Here is a 26,588-nt window from a genome sequence, read left to right as displayed (position 1 = left end):
CTTCTGGTTGCTAGTGTAGTTTTAGAATGGTTTCCTGACCAGTGTGGACAGCGAATGTTTTCCCCTTAATAACTATGCTATAAATTACTGCCATAAGTAGCTATAGCATGACTATGTCAACCGCGGTTCTAACACATTCTTTTCAGATAAGACTCCTATCCACATTCATCAGGGTAACCAAGGTAGTACTTTATTAGCAACAGTAATGTTTAAATGCTGGGGCAGAACTCAGTTCTGATGGTCTTAAATATCTGGCCTAGAAGAGATGCTCTCAGCTGATACAGAACTGCTTGGTTTCCCCCCTGGTGACTTCAGGCTGAAAACATCCTGCTGGCTGAACTTTGGTGCTGCTTTTAGATACCACTGATCAATAATGAACCTAGGACATGAAGGCTAAGTACTCAGCTCAAAGGTAGACTCTGGTATACAGTGCAGACCAAAAATAATAATAGGAAAGAGAGAGAGATGACAGCGGAGCTGAGGTCACCAAATCTAGCTCCAATTTGTGGTTGTTTCACTGAAGCTGTCCTAGTCATTTTCAGTGTCTGTGTGTATTGGGGGTAAGGTAGAGCAGAGATATCTACCTAATCTGTGTCTGTACAACGCCCAATGCGATAGGTTCTTGGTCCATGTCTAGAGCTCCTAGGCACTCCCAGAATGCACATCATCAATCATCATCTCCAGTGCCATGACTGCAATGTTGATTTACTCTGAGACAAAGGGAATAGTTTTTCAGTATTTCCAGGAAGTTAGTGAAATCACGTGATCATGGGAATTGGTTCCAGATCAAGAAGGGGGCTTTCCCTACACTAAATTCCTCCTCTCAAGCCCAGGAACATATCAGACTACTCGTAGGCAGACCGGTATTGCCGTGCGCCCAATGTGTTATGGGATCTTCAGCAGACCATATCAGCTTTTCTGGATCCATCAGTTAAGCACAAGACTGACTGCTGCTTCTGGAAATAAAGCTGCACAGGAGTTAGTTTTAAAAGGCTGGTTGCTGAATAAGAATAATTGCCTTGTTAACTGCAGGTAATGTGAGATAGCTGAGCTCTATAGAAATCCCAAAGGTGTAATGATGCTGAAATCCATCAAGTGCAAGAAAACAAACAGTCCAAACCCTGCAAGTAGGTCTTGGAGAGAAAGTTCATCAAGACTTTGAGAAACAAGGCTTTGTTTCTTCTGTTCAGACACTGCTGCACTTCTTTAATATCTCTGTGAATTGAACAGAGGCCCTGATTCAACAAATGTTTAACTGTATTTATGTCTTTAAATTTAAGCACATGGCTAAACGTTTTGCTGAGTCAAACCCCTAGTTCTTACAGCGAGCATTTCTTTACTTGTCAGCACAATGCTTTATTCTTCATTTTGGCAGGTCAGGCATGGACTTCTTCAAATTATATATCTTTTCTTCCAGCAAATCAATATAAAATAATTTTGCCATTTTCTCCCTAGCCACTGTGTTAAATAATAACATAAATGCTGAGACATTTTTGTTTCTTTTCAAATTTAAGGTGCTTGGTACTTCTGTATATATGGGAAAAACAGAAAACAAATTTGAAGTCCAGCAAAACCCTTAAGCACATGCTCAACTTTAAGCATGTGAATAGTTTCATTGGTGTCAAAGAGAATACTCACTTATTTAAAGTTAAACAAGTGCTTAACTGCTTTGCTGGAGGTGGATCTGTGTGTGGGAACTTAGATTTTCAAAAGAGTTCATCACGTAATAGCACCCACTTAGGTACTTAAATGAAGTGTCCAGTACCTGGCTGCTGCCATTGGGAGATGCTGAGCTCTTGAAATTGTGGGTGCTGAACATTTTTTAAATTCTGGCCCTTTAGTTTTAAGTCCATCTTGTGAGCACTGTATGATGCTTTCATTTCAGTGGTTCATTGTGTGACGGGTTGGATCACAGAAACCCCTTTGGGGCTGCCAACTGACGTGCCAAGACTCCTTATGCCCCTGCTTTCCCTGCCAGCTTGGGACTCCAGCACCCTGTCTTGTTGGCACAGACACTAAGTACAGATAAAAACCTCACCCTTAGAGGAATTTGAGTAAGCTTCCTTTTACAGACTAGTCTCCTTCTAGTCTGGGTCCAACAACCACTCACATCCCCTATAGTTACTGTCCTTTGTTCCAGTTTCTTTCAGGTATCCATGGGGTAGAGAGGCTCTCTCTTTAGCCAGCTGAAGACAAAATGGAGGGGTCTCCCAGGGGTTTCAGTAGACTTTGTCTTGTGGGTGGAGACCCCCTCCTCTCTCCTATGCAAAGTCCAGCTCCAAGATGGAGTTTTGGAGTCACATGGACAAGTCACATGTCTATGCATGACTGAGTTTCTTACCAGCCAGGCCATGGCTGTTGAGTCTTGCCCACATACTCAGGGTTTAACTGATCGCCATATTTGGGGTCGGGAAGGAATTTTCCTCCAGGGCAGATTGGCAGAGGCCCTGGAGGTTTTTCGCCTTCCTCTGCAGCATGGGGCATGGGTCACTTGCTGGAGGATTCTCTGCAGCTTGAGGTCTTCAAACCACAATTTGAGGACTTCAATAACTCAGACATAGTTTGTTATGATCATAATGGTCCCTTCTGACCTTAAAGTCTATGAGTCTATGAGTCATTCCTGGGAAAGCTCCAATGTGGATTGGCATCTTGTTCATTGTTGGATTAAGTGGGTTTTGATTGGGCACTTATTTTGCATATTCCTTTCTCAAGAAGCTGACCAAATGCTTTACTAAGGCTACTTAGAAATCAAGCAAGTATACAGCCAATATTCCTAACTTCAAGTACAAAAATGATACATTCATACAAATAGGAGGAATGTATTCAGTAGATTATAACCTTTACATAGATATGTTACATGGCATATGTTGCATAAAACATATTCCAGTTATATTATATATACATTCATAAGCATATTCCCATGAAACCTTATGGGGTACACCGTTACACATTGACTATATTCCTGACCAGCTAAACTGAGTTTTTAAATCCTGAAATCTCATGTCCCCCAAAAGTTAAAAAAAAATCATGATTTTCTCTTCCTGGTATTTCCTCACTTAATATACTTCCTCAAAAAGCAATAATGATGATGATGAATTGAGTGGCAGGCCTAAATTGATGTTCATAGTAAATACAATTTAAAACTATTTTATGTAGCATCTGTGCTGAGGTCCTGGCATTCTTGTCTGGAAGTCTGGTATTTGGATTGTTTTGTGTTTGGGAACAGCAAGGTTTTAAAAAATACAGCTCCATAGAATCCATTAAACCTGGAGACTAAATGGCTCCTGGTACTTGGAAAAAGGTGGAAAATCTCACATGGACTGAAGTGGAATGGAATTATGCCCATAAAGTAATTCACCTCTAGGTAGCTGGTGTCAGTCAAGCCCAGGTTGGTAGTGAATGGAGATGTTGCGACATCCTGGGCATTTGATAGCCCACTATGTGTGAAGCAAGTGTGTTAGTCCTATTCCAATTTCTAGTAAGCAGGTCTCCACATCACACATGCCACCACCACAACTGACACAGATATATGGCAATCTTGTGGACATTCTCAGCAGAAGCACCAATGACTGGAAGGGGATGGAAGCTGAGCTGTTATACCTCTTGAAATGATCCCTGCAGATCAGAATCAAGGTACATTGGCTGGTCAGTGTGGGGAAACTTCTTCAGCCAGACCCATCCAGTAGTGTCAGCAACAATGACATATGTACGAGAACTTGAACCTTTCTGTCACTGCTGGTGATTTGTCTTTAGAGACAGTTGGTATCTGACTATTTCAAAGGCTAATGCTACAACCCTTTTTAAGAAGATCGTCTTCCGTTTCCTGTCTGACACTTTGTAGCACTTGGTATCCCTGTTCCAGGCATTAGGAAGATGTAAAATGAGTCATGGTCAAATCTCAAGAAGTGTCAAGGTTCATTTCAGCTGGAAGAATTAGATGAAGGACTGGATGCTTATGCATAGCTTATTCAAACACGTTGGGTCTGCAGATTGACTTGGAAATTTTGTGAGATGACAGTTCCTTGCAGCTTTTCAGCACTTGTGCTCCCAGCCAGAACCAGGAACTGCAAAAACAGAGTGAGGCTTTTGCCCTGTTCTCCAGAGACGAGACAGAGAAGAAGCTCCCATTCTTTTTCCTTCAACTTTCTTCTTCCTGAAGCACCCAGAGGACAAAATTTTTGAACGATGGTTTTGGTATAGGAATACATGGATGCTTTTACTTAAAGATGCTTACCTTGCTTCAAGTGTAATCACTATTCATCATGTATTAATTAATCACCAACAATATGCAAGGCACAAAATGAAAACAGTCACTGCCCCAAAGAACTTATAGTCCAATAGCCAGAAACAGAGAAGATTACAGACATTGTGGGGAGCTGAGAGGAAGGAGTAACCTAGATGTCCCAATTGGTTCACTTCTTGTATGCAACACAGAAAACTCTTAACCTTTGAGGAGCTCTGTTTACTGCACAACAGGTTAAATGCTGCTCTCATTTACCCCATTGCAGTCTCATTCAGTTCAGTAGGATCCTAAGAGCCTAACTGAGGGCAGAATTTGGATCATCTATCTTCTTCATTCATAGCAAAACTGCTGCTTTGTCTTTTATAACATCATTTTTGTGCTGGCTGGGCAGTTACCTGTTGCTAGTGGCACAATTGATCAAAATCATGTCCTTGCTAAAGTCAGCCAACAAGCCGTTTACGACTTCTGGTTATTTGACTCAATTGAAGCCATATGGACTATCTGCCTCCCAAGAGCAAAGGGCAATAAGTCGGAGAAATAGACTCCCTCCCCCTAGCAAGAAATAGAAAGTGGACAGATAGAGAAGCTGGCAGGTTAAATGGAATAGAAACTGAGATGGTCAAAGTTTTTTAGTTGCTTGGTTGGCTGGTTTTTGTTTGATTTTAAGTGCTTTGTACAATTAGATTCAAAGAAGCACGAGGAAACTGTAATGAGAAGTGAAATTATTTTAACATGATTTACTAGCCTGACAGAAGTGCTATAATTAGCAGAGTGCCAGGGTCTATGCCACTGCGGGTTGATTCTGCATAGTGTAGCTCATTACATAGAAAATTCACCTTAGTCCAAGCACTGACAATCAGACTTGAGACTCTATTGGCAAGATCAGGCCAGCTCCTCAGCTGGTGTGAATCAGCATGCCTGCACTGGCTTCAATGGACCCAGACAGATTTACACCAGATGAGGCCCTGGCCCACAGACTTTAACTCTAGCTATTGCACACCCCAGAGAGGGCACATGCAGGAGGCAGGGACTGCACCCTAGAACCTGCCCAGCAGCCTGTGCAAGATTCCAAAGGAGATTGGATCCTGGCCCTTAACTCCAGCACCAGCTCAGAGACCTGGTGGTGGGGAGTAAATGCATTGAGTGGCAATCCGCACGCACTCCATGGGCTCCGACAAAGCCCAGGAGAGATTTTAGGTCAGACTTTCAAAGTAAAGAAATTTGCATCCTCTCGCTTCACTTCAGTTTTTAGCATGACCCTGATGGACAACATGACGCTCATATATTAGCTACTACATCTGAGTAGCTTTTTTATTGCAACATGCTTCTGTGGCAAACCGCTTTCTACAGCTCCAACCATTTTCCTTCTTTGATGGCTGTCTGCCCTCTGCATTTGACTATGACAAAGTTATTTTGGCAGATGCATAGATACGTTCCCATTGGAGTCTATTTTCCTTCTAATCCAGCATTAGAGCATATTTTTGCAGTGCTTTGAATAACTCCCCTCACAAATTATGACATACATATTGTATGAAGTAGTTTAATATGCTAAAATATGCACAAATCAGCCTGATTTTGCCTGAGGCATCTGTCCGAGTGGAAATGATCCTTCAACCATCTACTATGTTCAGCCTTACAGCAGCAGTATTTGCTGATCAGTATTAAACACATGATATGTCTGAAGGAGTCAGGTGACACTACTAAGACAAGTGAATGCTTCACTCTTGGCTGCAAGTAAATGAACTGGCAGGATATAAAACCCAGATCTTACACTGGGACAAAGGTGATGTTTTGTCCAAAAGGTGAGAAACCTTGGGCATGTATTAATCTCAATGTCAAGTGAAGAGGAGGATTCTTCATTGTTCTCAGTGGGAGCTGTTAGGTGCTGTGCCTTTTTGCAGAACTGGCCATTTCATTTTGGTAGTTAACCAGGTGCTGAGCACTTGAACACATGACCCCAGCTGTGGGTGCCGAGTACTTCTGAAAAGTCAACCCTTGAAGGTGAACGTTAATGCTTCAATAAGTAAACTGGGGTTAGCAGCACAAAAAAATTGCCCTCCACTCTGACTGCACTTGTGGCAACACTTCTACCTAAACTCTCCATGAGGAAGAACCCTTCTACAAAGACCATGCCTACCAAATCCCCCAGCAAGGCAATAGTCCAGGAAGGATAATGGCACAAGGAGCACAGTACTGATTTCTCCCTCTGTTCCCTGGCACCAGGGATCATTTGCTGAGACCAGTACACCTTATTAAGAAAAATCCTGTGTTATAAGACAAGCTGCTCTTCTTTCTCGACGTGAGCCTAAGCCCCAAAATGAAAAATGTGAAGCTACCTTTTCATCAGAAAAATGAAAACATTCAAAAAACCCACAAATGTCTCATTTTAAAAAAAACTTGAAAAAAATGGACCAATTCTCCACACAGTTGGCCGCATACCCAACTCACTGCATAGCTGCATAGCATGGCTGTGAGATCCAGGGCCAACAACTTACACCCAGGTTTACAGTGCAGTGTGGATGCTCAAGCCCGACCTTGCACACACCCAGCCCACATTCCACAGCCCCAGGTTTAGTGTGCAGTGTAGACACACCCCTAGTCCCTTTCCAGGGGTGGCAAAGCAGAAATATGTGGTGCTTTCTCCAACCTAGGCTGGATGTTGGTGATGGAACGTTTAATGGAGCCTGGACCACAGGGATTGGAAATGGGGAAAAGGGGAAACAGGAAAGATATGAGGAATGGGGATATAAATGTATCAGTTTTACACTGCTGTCCTCCCACCACAGTGAGCCCAGCTGCCCTTTCAGAACCTGCCTGTGTAGTTCTCGTGATTATGGACCCCAAGGGCCAGAATCTGCCCAGGTCTTACACTGGTGTGTTTCCTCCCTGGTACAGTCTTCATTAGGGGCTGGCAGATTACCAGTCCCTTCTCCCCCTGCTTTCCCCAGCATCCCAAGGGGGTGGGAGGAGGATGGCAAGCAGCCAGCACCATCTTCACTGTGCATCAGGCAGTAGTGCTGGACAGCCATACAGGGGAGTAGTGATGGGTTCTACACACCCAAGAGATGCGGGACGTAGCCTTCTTCAGTGAGGCCAATTGCCTCCCAGGACTTCCTCCGGGGTCCAGGTAGCTCTGCATCAGCCCTTACTGTAACTCCCAATACAACAAAGACCCAAGCTGGGAGCCCTCTAATATTGTCCAACAAGCTGATGGGCGATAGGAGAAAGAAGAAGTCTGACCAGTCCAGGTAACCAAGAATCCCAGGTGGTTGTCCTCTTTCTTCACAGTGCAGTGGAGGCATGCAACAGTAGCCTACTGATGCTATGGTATAACAATATAAAGCTCTAGCTCAACCACAAGATATGGGCTTGGTGCAGGAATCACTGGGTGCAATTCTATGGCCTCTGTTATGCAGGAAGGAGACCGGATGGTCCAGTGATTAGGGTGCTAGTCTGTGCCTCAGGAATCCTGAGCTCAATTTCCAGCTGTGCCAAAGACTTTCTGTGTGACTTTGTGCAAGTCACTTAGCCTCTCTGTGCCTCAGTTCCAGAGCCGTTAAGGTGGGGATAATAGCACTTCCCCAGCTCACATCAGTGTTGTGAGGATAAACACAGAAAAGTATGAGGTGTTTAGAGACTATAATAATGGGGCTCTATATGTACCTAAGAGCAAGACAGATCATCAGACTATGTGACCATAATGATCTCTTCCAGATTCAAAAACCAGTGAACCACCATCAATATGGGATTCCACTGAATGCTGCCTGCAATAGTGCTTTGTATCAAGGCCAAGTTGGCACAGACTCATCCAGCTGTAGTTACACCGAATCCTTCTGCTAATAACAGTGAAAGCGTTGAGAGCTCACTCAGTGGTATTTTACATAACTTGCCGTTAGGTTGAAATGACCGCTCTTGCCAGCCCAGTGCTCGATGGTGACTAAAACACGTTTGCGTTGGGTGATTTGATTCCCTATAATGGTACAGTGGGTGGCACAACCTCCAAAAGAAACCACAAAGTTAGTGCCTTGCAGCTCATGTAGTCTCTGCTATTATTATTAAGAATGGGGTTGCAATGCCAGTGCATAATCACCTGTACTGTTTGGGCTGATTCCATATCTCTAATTTGGTAGATGTACATTACAGCAGATGTCAACACAGATGAGTGTCATTTTCAAGTCCTGATGCTGGAATGGTGGCACATTATCAGTAAATTAGGAGTGGCTGTTAAAGCTGAGTTGATATTTTAAAAATCTCCTTTGTAGGCGATATTTTAAACTAATGGGAACAGGCCAACACAAATCTGGTAAATGAAAGAAAGGATCAGATGTGTGCACTTTATTATTGGTATGATGGAAGAAGTATATAGGAGGTAACTGAGTCACTGTTGTCAGCAGTAATAGCAGCTTCTTGTTAGGTATTCAGTGAACATCCTGTTCCAAGATTTCACGTGCAAACAAATATACACAAGTTGTTTTTTCTAGCACTGCATACAAATATTGAATAGTTAAGTGTGCCCAAATGGCATATGTCTTTAACCACTACAGATTATTAATGCTTATTATGACAACTTAATAATGTCCTGAAATAATTGATCCAATTACCTTTCGCTGGGGGTGATAAATGAAGGCTTCTTCAAAAACATATGTGCACTGGTAAATGGCATAATGGCATAGGATGGGATGTTTTTGGAGTCTGATGGACTCTCCTAATGACTTCATTTTTTAAAACTGTCATTCAATTTTCTACTACACCATCTCATTTAGACAAAAGGGTCGTAAAGTGGATGTAGTAATATGCAGTCAATTAGCACAGATTAACAAAGTTTGTTCCATAGCCAGATCCCCTGTTCTGAGAACAATTTGTCCTCAGCTCTCACAAATTCATCCTTGGCTTGGTGACCTGGATTGCCCCAGGGGAATGCAGCTGTCAGAGGTTCATTGATTGAAATTTGATCTTTGGCATCTGAGACCTTATCCATCTCATAGAGGGGACGACAAGCCTGTGAAGCCCTGCAGAGCCCAGGGATGAAGGAGAGTCAAACCCAGGGAGCACACATCGTTTTATTTTGAACATCTGCACAATCTACTGTGAGCAATGCCTCATACGGGAGGAACTTTTTTATTCAGTGGGCAGAGCTTGGCTTGTGAGCAGAGTCTGGGCGACTGCTACTGCTTTTTTTTCCAGTTGGAACCCTACCTGAGTCCATTGCAGGACTGATACTAGGATTTCATGGTTGTCCTAAACCACAATGGAAATATACATGTAACATACTTCAGCTAATTACACGATTTTATTTCTTCCTTTCTTAATTTGCTTAAGGATTCCTTAAAACACTTAAATTAAAAAAAAGAACCTGAAACCTTCTAAACACAATTAAGTTCACCACTGAAATTTTGTTTTGATCTAAGCTGGATTCTAGAAGAGCAAAACATCCAGTAGGAAAGTCCATAAAATGGCTAAATGTTTGCTCATTCATGTATGGCAATGTAGGCACATATATGTCTGATTCCAAACCAAAGATAATTAGTGAATTTAAATAACTTTCAAGGACAACCTTTCACAATATTCATAAATAAGATGTTTTTACAACTTAATTTTTATTGTTTTTATATAAAATATAAACACAAAGCAAAACATATATAAATACATGCACAAGATGGAAATAGCATATAAATAATAAAATTCAACATTCATTATTTGCAAAACCTAGACAAAAACAACAAAACAAAAACAAACAAAAATACCCACCTGAACCCAAAAAGGTCATGCAGGGCATCAGAGTGACTAGCTAGATAAATAAGTGATAACACAGCCTTTCAGTATTGGGGACTAATATATACTAAACTGCAAAAGCGTGCAATAGTTTCATGTGCGACCAAACAGCCTTATATTTTTCCAAATATTTCTATTAGACAGTCATTTAATGCAATAGTAGAGAGCTCAATACGCTGGTCTGTGTATGAGGGAGGAATTGCAGATTTCCATCTTTTCGAAATAACTCTCCTAACCACTAAAGCAGTAATGGCAATCCATTTCTTTCTGTTAACTGATAATACCGACTCACCCAGCAACCGTATAATACACAAGTATGGAGAAGGAAAGATAGTGACAAAGTTTTTGAGAGAACACTGAATATGATGTACCAGAACACATGCATATTTGGGCAGGTATAGAGGATGTGCAGAAGGTTTGATGTAGCTGTTTGCATCTCAAACATTCACAGCGTCTCACCAATCTTGCCATAAACAAACATTCCGGAGTCAAGTAGTATCTGTTTAGTATCTTGTTCTGGAAGAATCACAAGGATAAAGCAGTTGAGGGATCTTTCTCATGAAGCCAGATTCCTCACAGGTTTCTGTTAGCTTTACTATCACAAGTTCTTTTCCCATTGCAACTGAGACTGAGGGGGTAATGCAAAGCATTAAGCCACCAATAAGTAATTCCTGCAAAGTGACTTTTGTTTCCATATTTCTTAACATGTTCTAGAGGCGAGAGAGCTGAAACAGATCAATTGTCCCCTATCCTTGCAAGAATCTTTGAGCATAGCAGTTGAAAGAAGGAACTGTGGCACAGCGGTAGCTGATATTGTTACACATGTAATTGATGGGGGCCAGTCTATCACCTTGTATTACATCTTTAATTTTTGTGAATCCTTTCTCTATCCAAATTGTCCTTGGCCTTGATCCTGAGGCACGGGTTATCCCATAGTGGTACGAAAATATAGTTAGTAAGATCGGATGCTATAATCATCGTAACGCATTGCAGGATGCCCCAGATAGATACAAAGACTGGATTTTTCCTTAAAGGTGTGGGTAGCCTTTTAAGGTATATAAAAGAAGAGAGGGGACCGATTGGCACAGCTACGTTTTTTTCAATCTCAAACCAGGTTGGTATGTATATAGATCCACCGGGGGGGAACCAGCTTACATTGGGATGCATTTGGAATGCTATATAATATAGCTAAAAATCTGGCAACCCCATGCCTCCAGTTGCCCAGGAGTTTTTAAGAGTAAATTTGTGTGGACAGCAAGGCTGTTTTTATCCCATATAAATGGTATGATAAGCCTATTTATTAGAGCAAAGAGTGAGGGACACAGTTTGAAGGCAATAGGCTAATGATATAAGTCCTTCATGGACAGATACTCATTTAGTTATTTCTATTCTCCCAGTAAGAATGGAAGAAGGCGATGCCATCGCTCCACATCCTTGGAAATTTCTTTTAATATATAGTCCATATTTATAGAAACATTTTTGGGAAGATTAGGACAAATTTTAACACCTACATAAGATATTTCCTTGCATATTTGAAAATGCTGAAACTGATAAGGCTCTGGTCCTTTGGCTATAACCATTGTTTGTGATTTATTCCTGTTAATACATAACCAGAGACCTTTCAAAAATATCCATTCTGTTTAATAATGATGGGATTAATGAGGATGCCATCAGCATATAAACTCATTTTGTATCTAGTCACACCTTCAATGGCTGAGTGCTGGCTTATGTGCATTGCCAGTTGTTAAAGAGAGAGATTAAAAAGAAGTGAAGGGAGACTGCCTTGTTATGACCTTTTTTTTCTAGTTGAAATGTGGGAGAAATAATTCTATTAGTTGACAATGAGACAAGGGGTGACTTGTATAATATGTTGACCCAATTCAGGAAAATTGGTCAAAATCCAAATTTTTTTAGGACATCCATTAAATAAGGCCAATCAACCCTATCAAAACCTTTCTCTGCATCTGTTGATAAGGCTATGGAGAGAACATCTGACAGGAGAGAGCAATTTTTCTTGTTTTATCAGCAGCCAATCCTCCTTTAATGAAGCCAAACTGATCTGCATATATAATTGGTGTTTAGTCATATCACTAATTTTTTTGCAATTATTTTGCAATATGTGTTCAATAAAGACAGAGGGTGGAAGTTTCCACAATTGCAACCATCTTTGTTCTTTAAAATTAAAGTAATTAAAGCAATTCTCATGTCACACAACAGGGTTCCTTTTTGGAATGTGTCAGTGAAGACCTTTGAAAGAATGGAAGATAGCTGATTACAAAAGGTTTTGTAGAAATCTACCAGAAAGCCATCCATCCCAGGGACCTTGCTGGAATTCATACTTTTTTGTAGCCTGTTTGATCTCTTGTTTTGTGAAAGCTTTGTCCATAAACACTTGTTCTGAAGTTAGGGTACAGAAAGCTAGGCCTTCAGTGAAATGATTAAAGTCATTAGAGTCAAATTGGTTGTCTTATATAAAGTTTGATAGAATTGCTTAAATTGATTATTTATATCTATTGGTTCAAAGATGGCAGGCCTGGCTGCTTGTAATAAGGAAGAAATATTGCTATTGACTACTTCCATCTTAACTCTTCTGGCAAGTAGCTTACCTGCTTTATCTCCCCATCCAATTTGACTTGGATGGATAAGCATTCATTATATTTATGTTTGGTGTGGAGTAGGGAACGTAGGAGGTTTTATTATTCGGGTCAATTTTGTGTGTTCTCTCCGCAGCTCATCTATTTCCTTGGCCAGATTCTAGTAACTTGAATCTTTCTCTCTTCTTTTGGGGGGAATATTTTTTGCATTCAGCCCTTATGGTAGCTTTCAGAACTTCCCAAAAGGTGGTTGCTGAGGTAACTGAGTGCTTATTTTCTTGTATGAAGTTACATCATTAGAGAGGCCATGAATATCTTTTTAGATTGAATCTGGTCAGTCTATGAGGAATTCTTTCAATGATATCCTGGGCTCGGTTCTGCTGTGGACTTTGGTCCCCCCTTCAGGCTCTTAGGTGATTCAGGCTTATGTCTTTTGTTGCCTCTCATTTTTTCATTGGAATCCAAATTCAACAGTTTGAAGTTTGTCCAGGGGATTAATTTAAACTGTTATGACAGAAACTTATCTCTGATTTGCTAGGAAAGTAATTATTGGAGACAAATTGATACATGGAGAGTGAGCAGCCATTTTCCTCACGGGCACCATGTGATCCCAAATAACATGATTTTAAAATGAGATGGAGTCTCTTTTTTATAGAGTGTTCTGGGATGACTGGCATCATCTTTACAAGTTTTCTGCATTCTCTCTCTCTTTCATTTTCTTCAGAATAGCAGTCAGCTCATGGCTTTTTGCTCAATGCCTGACAAATAAAGACGAAGCTCCCTGAAATGTTGTACAGCACTCTAAGTGTTTTAGGTGCCAGGAGTGAAACATGTAATACATTGTCCTAGCAAATCACTCAACAGAAAGTTCTTTAGGCATTTTGCTCTCAAGTTTTTATCATTTATTCCTTTCTTTTCCTATCTTCTTTGTAATCGTGGTCCTCCACATTAGTGCTTTTGGCAGAAGCATTCAGGATCCTTCTAAATCAGTTCTTAAGTAACGACAAAAGTGAATATTCAGAGCACAGTAGAACTACTCTCTCACCAATCCCTCCCACTTCAGCAGTCATTTCCTCTTCAGGGAAAAGCAAAACTCCTGTCTTAAAAATGTAGTGAATTAGGAAAATGTTGTTTGGTCCCTGATGCAGAAGAGTATGTGCTTAAGTCAGTGAGGAGGGAGAAACAGTAACAGGAAACTTGGAAATGGCAGAGATGCTTAATGACTTCTTTGTTTCGGTCTTCACCGAGAAGTCTGAAGGAATGCCTAACAGAGTGAATGCTAATGGGAAGGGGGTAGGTTTAGAAGATAAAATAAAAAAAGAACAATTTAAAAATCACTTAGAAAAGTTAGATGCCTGCAAGTCACCAGGGCCTGATGAAATGCATCCTAGAATACTCAAGGAGCTAATAGAGGAGGTATCTGAGCCTCTAGCTATTATCTCTGGAAAATCATGGGAGACGGGAGAGATTCCAGAAGACTGGAAAAGGGCAAATATAGTGCCCATCTACAAAAAGGAAAATAAAAACAACCCAGGAAACTACAGACCAGTTAGTTTAACTTCTGTGCCAGGGAAGATAATGGAGCAAGTAATTAAGGAAATCATCTGCAAACACTTGGAAGGTGGTAAAGTGATAGGGAATAGCCAGCATGGATTTGTAAAGAACAAATCATGTCAGACGAATCTGATAGCTTTCTTTGATAGGATAATGAGTCTTGTGGATAAGGGAGAAGCGGTGGATGTGGTATGTGGTATATCTAGCAGTGGATGTGGTATACCTAGACTTTAGTAAGGCATTTGATACGGTCTCACATGATATTCTTATCAATAAACTAGGCAAATACAACTTAGATGGGGCTACTATAAAGGTGGGTGCATAACTGGCTGGATAACTGTACTCAGAGAGTAGTTATTAATGGTTCCCAATCCTGCTGGAAAGGTATAACAAGTGGGGTTCTGCAGGGGTCTGTTTTGGGACCGGCTCTGTTCAATATCTTCATCAATGACTTAGATATTGGCATAGAAAGTACGCTTATTAAGTTTGCAGATGACTCCAATCTGGGAGGGATTGCAACTGCTTTGGAGGATAGGTCCATAATGATCTGGACAAATTGGAGAAATTGTCTGAGGTAAACAGGATGAAGTTTAACAAAGACAAATGCAAAGTGCTCCACTTAGGAAGGAACAATCAGTTTCACATATACAGAATGGGAAGAGACTGTCTAGGAAGGAGTACGGCAGAAAGGGATCTAGGGGTTATAGTGGACCACAAGCTAAATATGAGTCAACAGTGTGATGCTGTTGCAAAAAAAGCAAACATGATTCTGGGATGCATTAACAGGTGTGTTGTGAGCAAGACACGAGAAGTCATTCTTCCACTCTACTCTGCGCTGGTTAGGCCTCAACTGTAGTCTTGTGTCCAGTTCTGGGCACCGCATTTCAAGAAAGATGTGGAGAAATTGAAGAGGGTCCGGAGAAGAGCAACAAGAATGATTAAAGGTCTTGAGAACATGACCTATGAAGGAAGGCTGAAAGAATTGGGTTTGTTTAGTTTGGAAAAGAGAAGACTGAGAGGAGACATAATAGCAGTTTTCAGGTATCTAAAAGGGTGTCATAAGGAGGAGGGAGAAAACTTGTTCACCTTAGCCTCTGAGGATAGAACAAGAAGCAATGGGCTTAAACTGCAGCAAGGGAGGTTTAGGTTGGACATTAGGAAAAAGTTCCTAACTGTCAGGGTGGTTAAACACTGGAATAAATTGCCTAAGGAGGTTGTGGAATCTCCATCTCTGGAGATATTTCAGAGTAGGTTAGATAAATGACTGTCTGGGATGGTCTAGACAGTATTTGGTCCTGCCATGAGGGCAGGGGACTGGACTCGATGACCTCTCGAGGTCCCTTCCAGTCCTAGAATCTATGAATCTATAAGTCCATTCTTACTTAGGACAGCATTTAAGCACAGGTTTTCTCATTTAAGTATCTTGGGGGCTGGTTACCAGCAAATGGAGAAATTACCAGAGAACTGCAAATAGGGTTGCTGAGCATGAGGAAACTCTGGTGCAAGATAAGTGGTGTGACTTATGATAAACAGATGCTCAGAATACTTAAGGGACAATTAGACCAGCTCTTCTGTATGGATCAGAGACATGGGCAACCAAAGAGAGGCACTTGAGAAGCATTGAAGCTGGTATAATGAGATGTTTGAGGGCGATGGGAGGGGTGACATTGCTGGACCACATGTAGAATGATGCCATCAGGAGTGAGACCAAGGTCTGCTGTATCAGAGAGGAGGCTGAGATATATGGGATGTACTAAGGGTGGATGAAGGGAATCCTGTTAAGGAGACATTTGAGACTAGAGTTTGTGAGTGGAGCATGAGAGGACAGCCAAGAAAATGATGGCTAGACTGTGTGTGGGAGGGAGGGCATATGGAGCGTGCACTGGACTGGCAAGACTGGGAAGAGTGATTCAGTGACCTGACTCCCAGCTACCTGGGGAAAAGGGAAGAAGAAGATTTAAGCACATCTCTAAATCCCAGTGGTTTCAATGAGATTTATGCATATGGAGGTCCTAGTAATGCTGAGCTAAAGTTTTCTCTGCACGGATTCTCTCTCTTTTTCCTGCCCTCATAACACATAATGGGTCCACAAGCATGACACAGAGCTGGGAAAGTGTATTTTTGGGTCATACAGTAATGCTGATATTTAGCATTCAGGTAGTGAGTTCCATGCTCAACATACCTTTAAAGGAGCATCTAACCCATCAGGTATCTCAGTATAATCATCCCCATTGTGCAGGGAAGGGACCTAAGCACAGAGGTGAAGTAACTTGTCCAGCGCCAGGATTGGTTATCCCAAAAGTTAGACATGGGAGCTGCTTGGATAAAACAATCATTGGTCCAAAAAAAAAAAAAGTTAGGGAATTAAAAAAACAAACCCATCTGCATTCCTTGGTTCATTATAATTATTTATTATTATTTTTACTGTAGTAGCATCCAGTCAGAGTGGGGCCTGATTGTGCTATTCACAATACAAACTTAAAGTAAGAGATAGCCCCTCCCCCAACAACATTACAGTCTGGAGGTACTGCAATGCTGCTAAGAAAATTGTGCCTATCTTATTTCTAGTGGTGCTTGTATTAGGAATCACTGCAGACCTTGAGATTTCCACCCTAGTTTCCAACCAAAGCAGCTTCATAGCAGCAATTTGAACTTTTGCCTGCTTATCTGAAATTAACCTGCAAACCCTCACTGCTCAAACAAGGATGAAAAATATAGTGTGTCTGATGTGCACAAGGGAAAGTGTATTGGAAATTATGCTATCTACCCATTCCAAATGAGTAGATAAATTTGGGTTTGGGTTTTTACGTACAGGTCTAGCACTGGATTGTGATTTACTGCTGCTGGTGGGGTTTTTGAGGTACCTGTGTGTGCTCGCTTGCTCTCTCTCTCTCTCTTTCTCTCTGTCATCCTATATTAACTTCAAAGAGGCCACCAGCTGTAACTGTACATGCTGCAGATAGATCTGTGTCTGTAACCCTTACACATGTCCACTCACATGAGTAAGGTCTACTGGTACAAGCAAAGGTTTCAAGATCAACCCCATATTAACTGCAGTCCCATCTTTGGAACTCAGGATGAAATGAATAATTAGGGTTCAAGTCAATGAACATGAGGCTGGAAAACTCACTGTTTTCAGCAAAAGCTTCAGACTGTGTCTGTGCCTCCCTGGAAAGGCCAACAAGTTATGTTAAGTCAGTGAATGCCACCTCACAAACATTAATTAAGGATAATTCTCTGTTCTGGGATCCCCGTGAGCACATGACTTGTAGGAAACTCTTTGTTCTTCTACTTAAACCGAGGGTGGAAGTACAGAATCTGCAGTTGAAAACTAAAAGATCTGCAACTTATATTGAACTCCAAGATGGCACCAAATCTGGCCTCTTTGTCAAGTGGAAAGAATCATTAAGATACTTCCTGCTTCCCCCATCCTAACTGCTTTGAGCCCAATAACAGAAAATGAAACAAAAGTGTTTACTAATATCTGAAAAGGATATTAATTATAATTCAATTAATTATATTGTATTATAGATTGCGTGGGCAGCCAGTAGGGACAGCTGAGATTTATTTGATGTAGTGGTTAATTAATATCTTACTGACTTGAAGCTATTTGTGTGTCTTTCCATTGACTTCAATGGGCATTTGATCAGCCCCTACGTCACCATGGATTCCTATCACTTTTACCTTGGTCTTTTCTCCTCCATTATCACCAACTGTTTATTACAGCCACTTATTGCCTCTTGCTTAAATTAGGCCCTGCCCCTGCAAAGACTTATAAACATGCTTAACTTGACCTACACTAGTTGTCTCACTGAAGTCCATGGGACTGCTCCTGAGAATCCAGTTAGGCACGTGTGGAAGTGTTTGCAGGATTGGGGCTTTAAATTCTGACCCAGCTCCTATTAAGGACAAAGGAAAGAATCCCCATGGTATCAGTGGACATCAGCCTCTTACACTGGAAGTATCTTGGCGGAGGGATAGTTCCTTACCCTGTGGCAGGACAGCAGCTAGCGCAGCAGGGCTGCTGGACAAACCTGTAATAACCATAATAATAATTTCACAGAACCCCAAATTGTGCTAACTCCTCCAAGTACATGGAAATTGCACCCAGTCCCTGACCCCCACAGCTTATACCCTATGTTCACACATGGTGCAATGACAGGGCAGTAAAACAAAGGAAGGAGGTTGGATAGGGAGGGAAGCAAGCAGCCAGCCCAATAATAAAATGTTGTTACTCAGAAAAGATGAGTAGTAGCATGGTTAAGGAATTGGTTAAACAAGCTTATAAATATATGAATCTACTAAAGTACTGTCTCATAAAATATAAACATCCTGTTTGACTCACTGCTTGTGGCCATCTCGGCAGATATCAATCTTTAAGAGGGATCTGAGCGAGGGGAGGTTGTTGGCCTGACAGTGATAACTGTTATGCATAAAAAGGTTCCTTTTCCCTTTGCAAAAAAAATTCATATGTGCACTAATAGAACAGAAGTAACTCAGCAAAGAAAAGTGGCAAAGAGTCCTGTGGCACTTTATAGACTAACAGAAGGTCTGTGAAAGCGAGGGATCGTTGTCCAGGATGGGTTGTAGATCACTGATGATGCGTTGGAGAGGTTTTAGCTGAGGACTGTAGGTAATGGCCAGTCCTCGGCCACAGACAACCTGCCAACTTTAAGCGTATTCTCACCAGCAACCACACACCACACCATAGTAACTCTAACTCAGGACTCAATCCATGCACCAAACCTCGATGCCAACTCTGCCCACATATTTATACCAGCGACACCATCACAGGAGCTAACCAGATCAGCCACACCATCACTGGTTCATTCACATGTAGAATGGGGAAGCTGGAAAAGGGTTTTTCATCTGTAGGCTGGAGCTGAGGACACAAGTTTGCTTGTCAAACCTTAAATACAAATTACTTGCTTTCTAACTTAGGTGGTTTGTTGCCACACACTTAGGACCATTTCACAATTCACTTTTAGTTGACAGAGATGATTTTTACCACACTAAAGGGGCTAGGACCTGATCTCTCCTAATAAGTGACCCATCCAACTGAGCTGAACAGTATAAATGATGGAGGGTGGGAATTTTCAAAATTGCTCTGCATTGATCTAAGTCTGCTTCCACTGAATTCAGTGATCTAACTCTCATGAATTTCATTGGGTGTAGAATTAGGCTACTCGTGGGCAGGTTTGAAAACCCCACCTTATACATATATGTTGATTTCCAATTTTATATTGGGGAGTTTTTTTGTTTTGTCTAAATGATGTAAAACACGCACATTTTAGAATGCAGGCTGAAAAAGGCTGGAACACTGTGTTCTGAGTCCCAGAGAAGCCTGTTCTTCTCTGAATATGTCCATACCTTACTTCTACAACACCATCACCAGGCTACCAGTAGAGGGGCCCAGCTTTGGAGCTGTGTGGAGAAAGATCATGCCATTTCACCAAGAGTTTTGATATTTTGAAATTTGGTTTCGTTCTAACTCAAAACAAAACACAAACATTTCAGATTTCTCCACAAAATGGAACAGAACCCCGCTTTGAGAGCAGAGCCCCTGTTAGGCTGCCCCAGAGCTGTGCACACTAGAAATCCTGTGGTTTGCAGCTCCTGGGCAGTCTGCATAGCAGGGTACCCTGGAGCTGCAGACCCTCGAAGTCCCAGGTTGCAGAGGAGCTAGGCAGGTAAATTGGCGGGAAATGATGCTTTGACACCTGCCTGTGTCATGGTTCTGTTTGAACTTTGTCCAAATCCAATCATCTCCAGCAAATGGTGTGATTTTCATGACACAGCAAATTCCAATGAAAAAAGGTGAATTTGTAGTTTTTCTGACCAGCTCTACCCAGCTTATTTTATCACAACCACAAAGGAAAACCAGGTGCAAACACCACAAATTGTCAAGAGTGTATTTTTCAGTCCTTGGAGCAACATTGTAAAAATGTTTGGCTGCATTACATGGCTTCTTTGAATCCAGTTTGCAATGCAAGGTCACTTCAGTCAACAATTCTTTCACTTCACAAGTAATTGTTTTATTATATAACAAGGAAGTCACAACTCCCTATATCGTTAAATGGCAATTAACTAATTTAAAAATAATGCTAAGGCCCTTAATCAGCTCTGTTTGCCATTCATGCCTCAAGGGACCTTAACATTCCCAGATCAAAGGAACAACTAATAGGAACAGTACATTACTAGCACAACCGCTGCTTTTTAAGCATGTGTATTGCTTGCCAACCCAGAGAGTTCAGAGATGTCATTCTAGACAATGAACTCTGCTATATTTTTTCCATGTGACTGTGCACAACTTTCATGTTAGTTCCATGGGAGGCCCCTCCCAGGTCATCAGGCAGACAGGCTGGGCTTTGCGATGGAGAAAAGAATGGCTGATGGGGAACAGGTGAAGAAAGAAGTGTATCAAAAAAAATATGGCTAGAAAATGGAGCTGGGCAAAAAAAAGGAGGGTGATGCTTTGTGGGACAGACATTGGACTGTGTGAGCAGCAGCGCATGTCTTCATCTGCCAAATGTTTGTGCCTCTTGGCTGATTTTCTATGGCCCCACTGGAACATTGGCCCCTGAGTCCAGAGAGATTTGGGCTCTAGAGGAACCCGTCTCAGAGCCCTACTTTCAGATTTGTTTTCTAGTGTGCAGTGAAATCTTTGTGTTTAACTGCTATAGAACTCACCTGCATTTACAGAGCGCTCCAGGTGCTGTCCAAGTCACCTATTACTCTCTATGAATAACTGCAGCCATCTGTTCCTGTAATTTTAATTTCAAGACCACTGTCATAACTATAAAAGAAAGAGTAACAACCCTCCTGTGTACAATTCCATAAAATCCCTCCTGGCCAGAGACATCAAAATCCTTTTACCTGTAAAGGGTTAAGAAGCTCAGTAAACCTGGCTGACTCATGACCCAAAGGACCATTAAGGGAACAAGATACTTTCAAATCTTGAGTGGGGGGGAAGGCTTTTGTTTGTGCTCTTTGTTTTGTTGGTGTTCGCTCTTAGGACTAAGAGGGACCAGACATCAATCCATGTTCTCCAGATCTTTCTGCACAAGTCTCACATATTTCAAACTTGTAAGTAACAGCCAGGCAAGGCATGTTAGTTTATCTTTATTTTCTCAACTTGTAAATGTTCCTTTTGCTAGAAGGTTTACCTCTGTTTGCTGTAACTTTAAACCCAAGGCTAGAGGGGGCTCCTCTGGGCTCTTTGAATCTGATTACACTATAAAGTTATTTCCATCCCGATTTTACAGAGATAAACTTTACCTTTTCTTGTACTAAAATTCTTCTTTTAAGAACCTGAATGATTTTTCATTGTTTTAAGATCCAAGGGTTTTGGATCTGTGTTCACCAGGACTAATTGGTGAGGGTATTCTCTCAAGCCTACCCAGGAAAAGGGGTGTAAGGACTTGGTGGGGGGAGGAATTAGTCTCAAATCTGTCCAAGAAAGGGGGGATTAGGGACTTGGGAAATAGTTGGGAGAAGGTAGAGTTCCAAGTGGCTCTCCCCTAAAATTTAAAACACGCTTGGTGGTGGCAGCTTCCTGTTAACCTAAGCTGGTAAATAAGCTTAGGGGGTCTTTCATGCGGGTCCCCAGGTCTGTACCCTAAAGTTCAGAGGGGGGAAGGAACCCTGACAACCACAACATGCTAAATTACCGGACTCACACTTTAAGATCATTAACTGAAGGGTTCTTTGGAGGCTTGGGGTCAGATTTTTAGGCATCTATCTACATCTGTAGGTCTAAATTCCTTTAAGAATCTGGTTCTTGGAGTCATCTCTCAAGTTGCATCACTGCCTCTTTCCATGATTGCAAAAGTAACTCCATTCTTGGGAGAGCCCTACCTTTACCTTCCAAATGATTAACTCCCCTCCACAGGCAACACTAGTAAGGACAGGAGAGCTCTGGATCTGAGAGGAGGAGACTGGGGAAGACTGCTCTTGGAGGATCAGGTCCAAACAATCATCCAAGTGAATCAGAAGAGGTTGATTCATGGTCTGTCCCTTCACATGGGCTACCAGGGTGGGTCTGGCTCATGTAATGCACACAAACTAGAGCATGATCCATGCACAGGTTGCTTACGTTAACCAGTGGAGTCTACTGTTGTTTTTCTTATAACCTGGACTATTAGCCACCTGGACAGAAAGTGAATGTTTTGCTCTTTGTGTATGGAAAACATTGTAGGACTGTCAGGGGTGTGGGGCTTGGAAGGAGCATGGGCACAAGTGGGGGAGGAAAAGGAAATGAGATCAGACAAGCAAGAAGGGGTACATGAGATCTGAGAAGCTCAGGCTAGATGACAACAGGAAGCCGGTGAAGAAATGAAAAGAGGGGAAGAGTCTCTTCTGTTCAGGTCCTTATATCACACCATTCTCCATGGTATCTGAGCAAATACAGCCCTCTGGTTCTTGATGTCTCCGGAACTGCCATACAGCCCTTCTGGCACCTCTCTTCAGCCTTCTTTGATCACTAGAGTGTCACTGCTCAGCCTGTGCCCTACACTGGAGGGGAGAGATAGCTCAATGGTTTGTGCATTGGCCTGCTAAACCCAGCTTTGTGAGTTCAATCCTTGAGGGGACCATTTGGGGAATTGGGGTGAAAATCTGTCTGGGTATTGGTCCTGCTTTGAGCGGGGGGTTGGACTAGATACCTCCTAAGGTCTTTTCCAACCCTCATATTCTATGATCCAGTAACTCTCCTGTACCCCAGCTTGTGGTGAGCACCTCAACACCATCAGTCTCTGCTTGCAGCTAGGACAAGAGGCTTGTTGTGAAGAATGGAGGGGATCTGGTTTGAAGAAGCAGAGGTCCACACAAACTCAACCCTTTTATGACCTGTCTCCAAAGAAAGGGAATCGCTTTAACACATTTTCTGATTAAAGAAATATCCAGCTCTTGGATGGACTCGCTCTTTTGTCACCAGGTGAAGGCTGCACCTGAGTGCTCAATGCAATACTCAGCCCTGCCACTGAACCCCTTCAGAGTGTGTGCAATAGCAGGAGAAGAAGAGGAGAAAGCAGGTGCTTGTCAAGTCGCCTCAGGGCTCCATGTTTACCACCAGGCAGAGATTACAGCTGACAGGGGTGCCACCCACCTGGGGAGACATGCGTGACGGGAACACCTCTAATACTATCTGATCTGCACTTAGAAAAGCCAAGGACTGGAGGTGTTTGGGATGTCACAAAGGATCCTATTTCAGCAGCATAAATCCCTCTTTCCATCTCTACAAGGCCAAATATCCCATTGTGTGTACAGATCCCAGCTTTAGCTATGGGAATACCAGCATGAGAGTTAGAGGATTGGGCCAAAAGAAATCTGATGAGGTTCAACAAGGACAAGTGCGGAGTCCTGCACTTAGGATGGAAGAATCCCATGCACTGCTACAGACTAGGAACCGAGTGGCTAGGAAGCAGTTCTGCAGAAAAGTACCTAGGGCTTACAGTGAACGAGAAACTGGATATGAGTCAGCAGTGTGCCCTTGTTGCCAAGATGGCTAATGGCATTTTGGGCTGTATAAGTAGGGGCATTGCCAGCAGATCAAGGGACGTGATCATTCCCTTCTATTCAGCATTGGTGAGGCCTCATCTGGAGTACTGTGTCCAGTTTTGGGCCCCACACTACAAGAAGGATGTGGAAAAATTGGAAAGAGTCCAGCAGAGGGCAACAAAAATGATTAGGGGGCTGGAGCACATGACTTCTGAGGAGATGCTGAGGGAACTGGGATTGTTTAGTCTGCAGAAGAGAAGAATGAGGGGGGATTTGATAGCTGCTTTCAACTACCTGAAAGGGGGTTCCAAAGAGGATGGATCTAGACTGTTCTCAGTGGTAGAAGATGACAGAACAAGGAGCAATGGTCTCACGTAGCAGTGGGGGAGGTTCAGGTTGTATATTAGGAAAACCTTTTTCACTAGTAGGGTGGTGAAGCACTGGAATGGGTTACCTAGGGAGGTGGTGGAATCTCCTTCCTTAGAGGTTTTTAAGGTCAGGCTTGACAAAGCCCTGTCTGGGATGATTTAGTTGGGGATTGGTCCTGCTTTGAGCAGGGGGTTGGACTAGATACTGAGGTCCCTTCCAACCCTGATATTCTATGATTCTGTGATTCTGTGATTGTTTGCTAGGTTGATAGTTTGCAGTTCATACCCAGCCCACCTGGAGGCATTTAAATAACAATTCAGAAAAAAAGGATTTAAAGCACTAGAACTAAAATATTAGGTAAAACTGCCTTCAAGTGTCAGTGTGAATTAGATTCTTTCATTATAGACTTGTGATCCCTGTGAACATCACCAGGGCCTCTTCCCCATATGCTGTCAGATTACAAACCCAACCGGATGGTTGTCAGGAGTGCACAGTTTCATTAAGGCTATGTACTGTGTGCAGCCCAAACCAAAATGATTAGCTGGGGGTCAAGGGTCTGAGACAGGCTGAAACCCCTTCCCTGGGCCAGCCCCACTCACTGCTTTGTTTGGACTCAAACACTCAAGATCTTCCCTATCCTTACCTCCCCCTTTTCTCAAACTGAAAAGGAGCAAACATGCCTGTAATTTCATCTTGGTATCAGGCATTAGCTCAATCCTCTTATGTTCTAAGAGGATTCCAATTACCATGAGCCTGATGCCGCTACTGGAACACACCATCGAAAGCAAAGTGCTGTGTATTGCATTCACTTAGTATCAAAGCACCTATTTTGACTGCAGGCCCAGAGAGCAACATAGCCTAAGGGGCCCATGTGAAAGCATGGTATGAGGCCTCTTGATCCTCCGTCCTATGTACATGTCATGTGCAGACATTGATCAGGACCAAAATCCATTGGCTATGGGATGAGCATCATGGGAGGAGCACCAATATCTCCATTTCCTATGGATACCTGCTGTAGGATCATGGTGTGGTCAGGGATCCATGGATGTAGAGGGGTTGTGTCTTTTATTGATCCTTTAGTACTTTACAGAAAAACTTCCAGTCTTTGTCAGATAAATGGTTCTACATTTGTCACTCATCAAAGCTATCCCTGTGAAATAGTTTCCTGCCCAAATGCCTATATTTGTATTATTAAACTCCATCAGAACAAACTCATTGCACAAGAAAGAATTCCTTAAAAATAAAACCTGCATTTGTCTGTCATTTCAGCTGTTGTTCCACCTGCTCCCACAGTGCGGACTGGAGGAGACCTTAAATAACCTCTGATTACCGACTCCAGCGACCCCTGCAGCTTAACCAGCAGTTGAAGAATTCAGAGGGTAGCCTCTCGTTCATCTGTCAGCTCTGACCTTTGAGTATGACTAGGCCCCTGCTTGGAGTGCTTGCTGCTTGGTTAGCTCAGCTGTTGGATGAGCAACTGACGAGTCTATCTGAGTCCATATTGTAACACTGCCTCCCGGGCAGTTTGAACAGCGGGTCTGGGAATCAGAACTCCTGGATTCCTACTGGAGCTCTGGGAGGCAGGATGCCCCAGTGGTCATGGCATTTGCCTAGGATTTGTGTGTTCAATTCCCAGCTCTGCTACAGACTTCCTGTGTGACTTTGGGCAAGTCACTTAGCCTCTCTGTGCCTCAGTTCCCCATCTGTAACATGGGGATCATGGCATTGCTTTGCCTCACAGGGGTGCTGTGAGGATAAACACACTGAAGATTGTAAGGTTCTCAGATGCTACAGTAATAGGGGCCATATAAGTACCTAAGGCAGGTATACAGGGTGGACGATTTAGCAACATTGCAATGTCTTCTTTGTTTCAGTCACCCTACACACACATAAGCAGTGTCATGGGGTCCCAGTGACAATACTCCTGGGCAGGATTCAGTGCATAAAGAACAGTAAATTCTTGTCTGCATTAAAACAGCAAGAGCAAAGGCAACAGAAGGGCACCTTTTTACTATGAAAATGATGCATACATTGGTCTCGCGCTATATGGTACAAATTCTGCCCTCACTTATACTGCTGTAAGTCTAGCATCAGTGGAATGACTTCAGATTTACACTAGTCTGTGACTAAAATTCGCTCCTATGTGGACAGCAACTACTTCTGCAATGGTTCTGTGGTCGAGAAATGGCCAGACTTTGGGTGTCTGTTTATATGCATGATGTCCCACAAGCCCCATCCAATCCAAACCACCAGATTGGAAGGTGAAGTGAAGCAAGGGTTCACTGCCCCACGCTGATATTTTTGTGTAGGGAAATCTCCCTTGTCACACCCCTTCTGAGCTGCCTGGCCCCTCTTTTCATCCTGGCAGCAGCTTTTGATGGCAGATAACTCTCTGGACGTATAGTGCTGTTTCTTCCTCTCTGGGAACGTTGCTGAGAACTGCAGCAGTGCAGCCCCCATGGCATTTCCCTTGTGCTTGCAGACAGTAGACAGCACGGAAGAGAGTCTCTGCATCAGCTTATCCCAATGGCATGAAGGGGTTTCTAGGAAGATATGGG

The 26,588-nt window shown here is 42.5% G+C and overlaps 1 long non-coding RNA gene across 1 annotated transcript; it reads left to right on the top strand.

The window, feature by feature from the left end:
- The first annotated feature begins 304 nt into the window (after window positions 1-304).
- LOC120405742 lies at window positions 305-26,085 on the top strand. Its single transcript, XR_005598819.1, has 3 exons — window positions 305-412; window positions 22,055-22,198; window positions 25,300-26,085. It is a non-coding gene; the product is annotated as an uncharacterized LOC120405742 (long non-coding RNA).
- The last annotated feature ends 503 nt before the right edge of the window (window positions 26,086-26,588 follow it).

This window comes from Mauremys reevesii, linkage group 5, assembly GCF_016161935.1.
Source record: "Mauremys reevesii isolate NIE-2019 linkage group 5, ASM1616193v1, whole genome shotgun sequence".
NCBI lineage: Eukaryota > Metazoa > Chordata > Testudines > Geoemydidae > Mauremys > Mauremys reevesii.
This window is presented reverse-complemented; position numbering and strand designations above follow the sequence as displayed.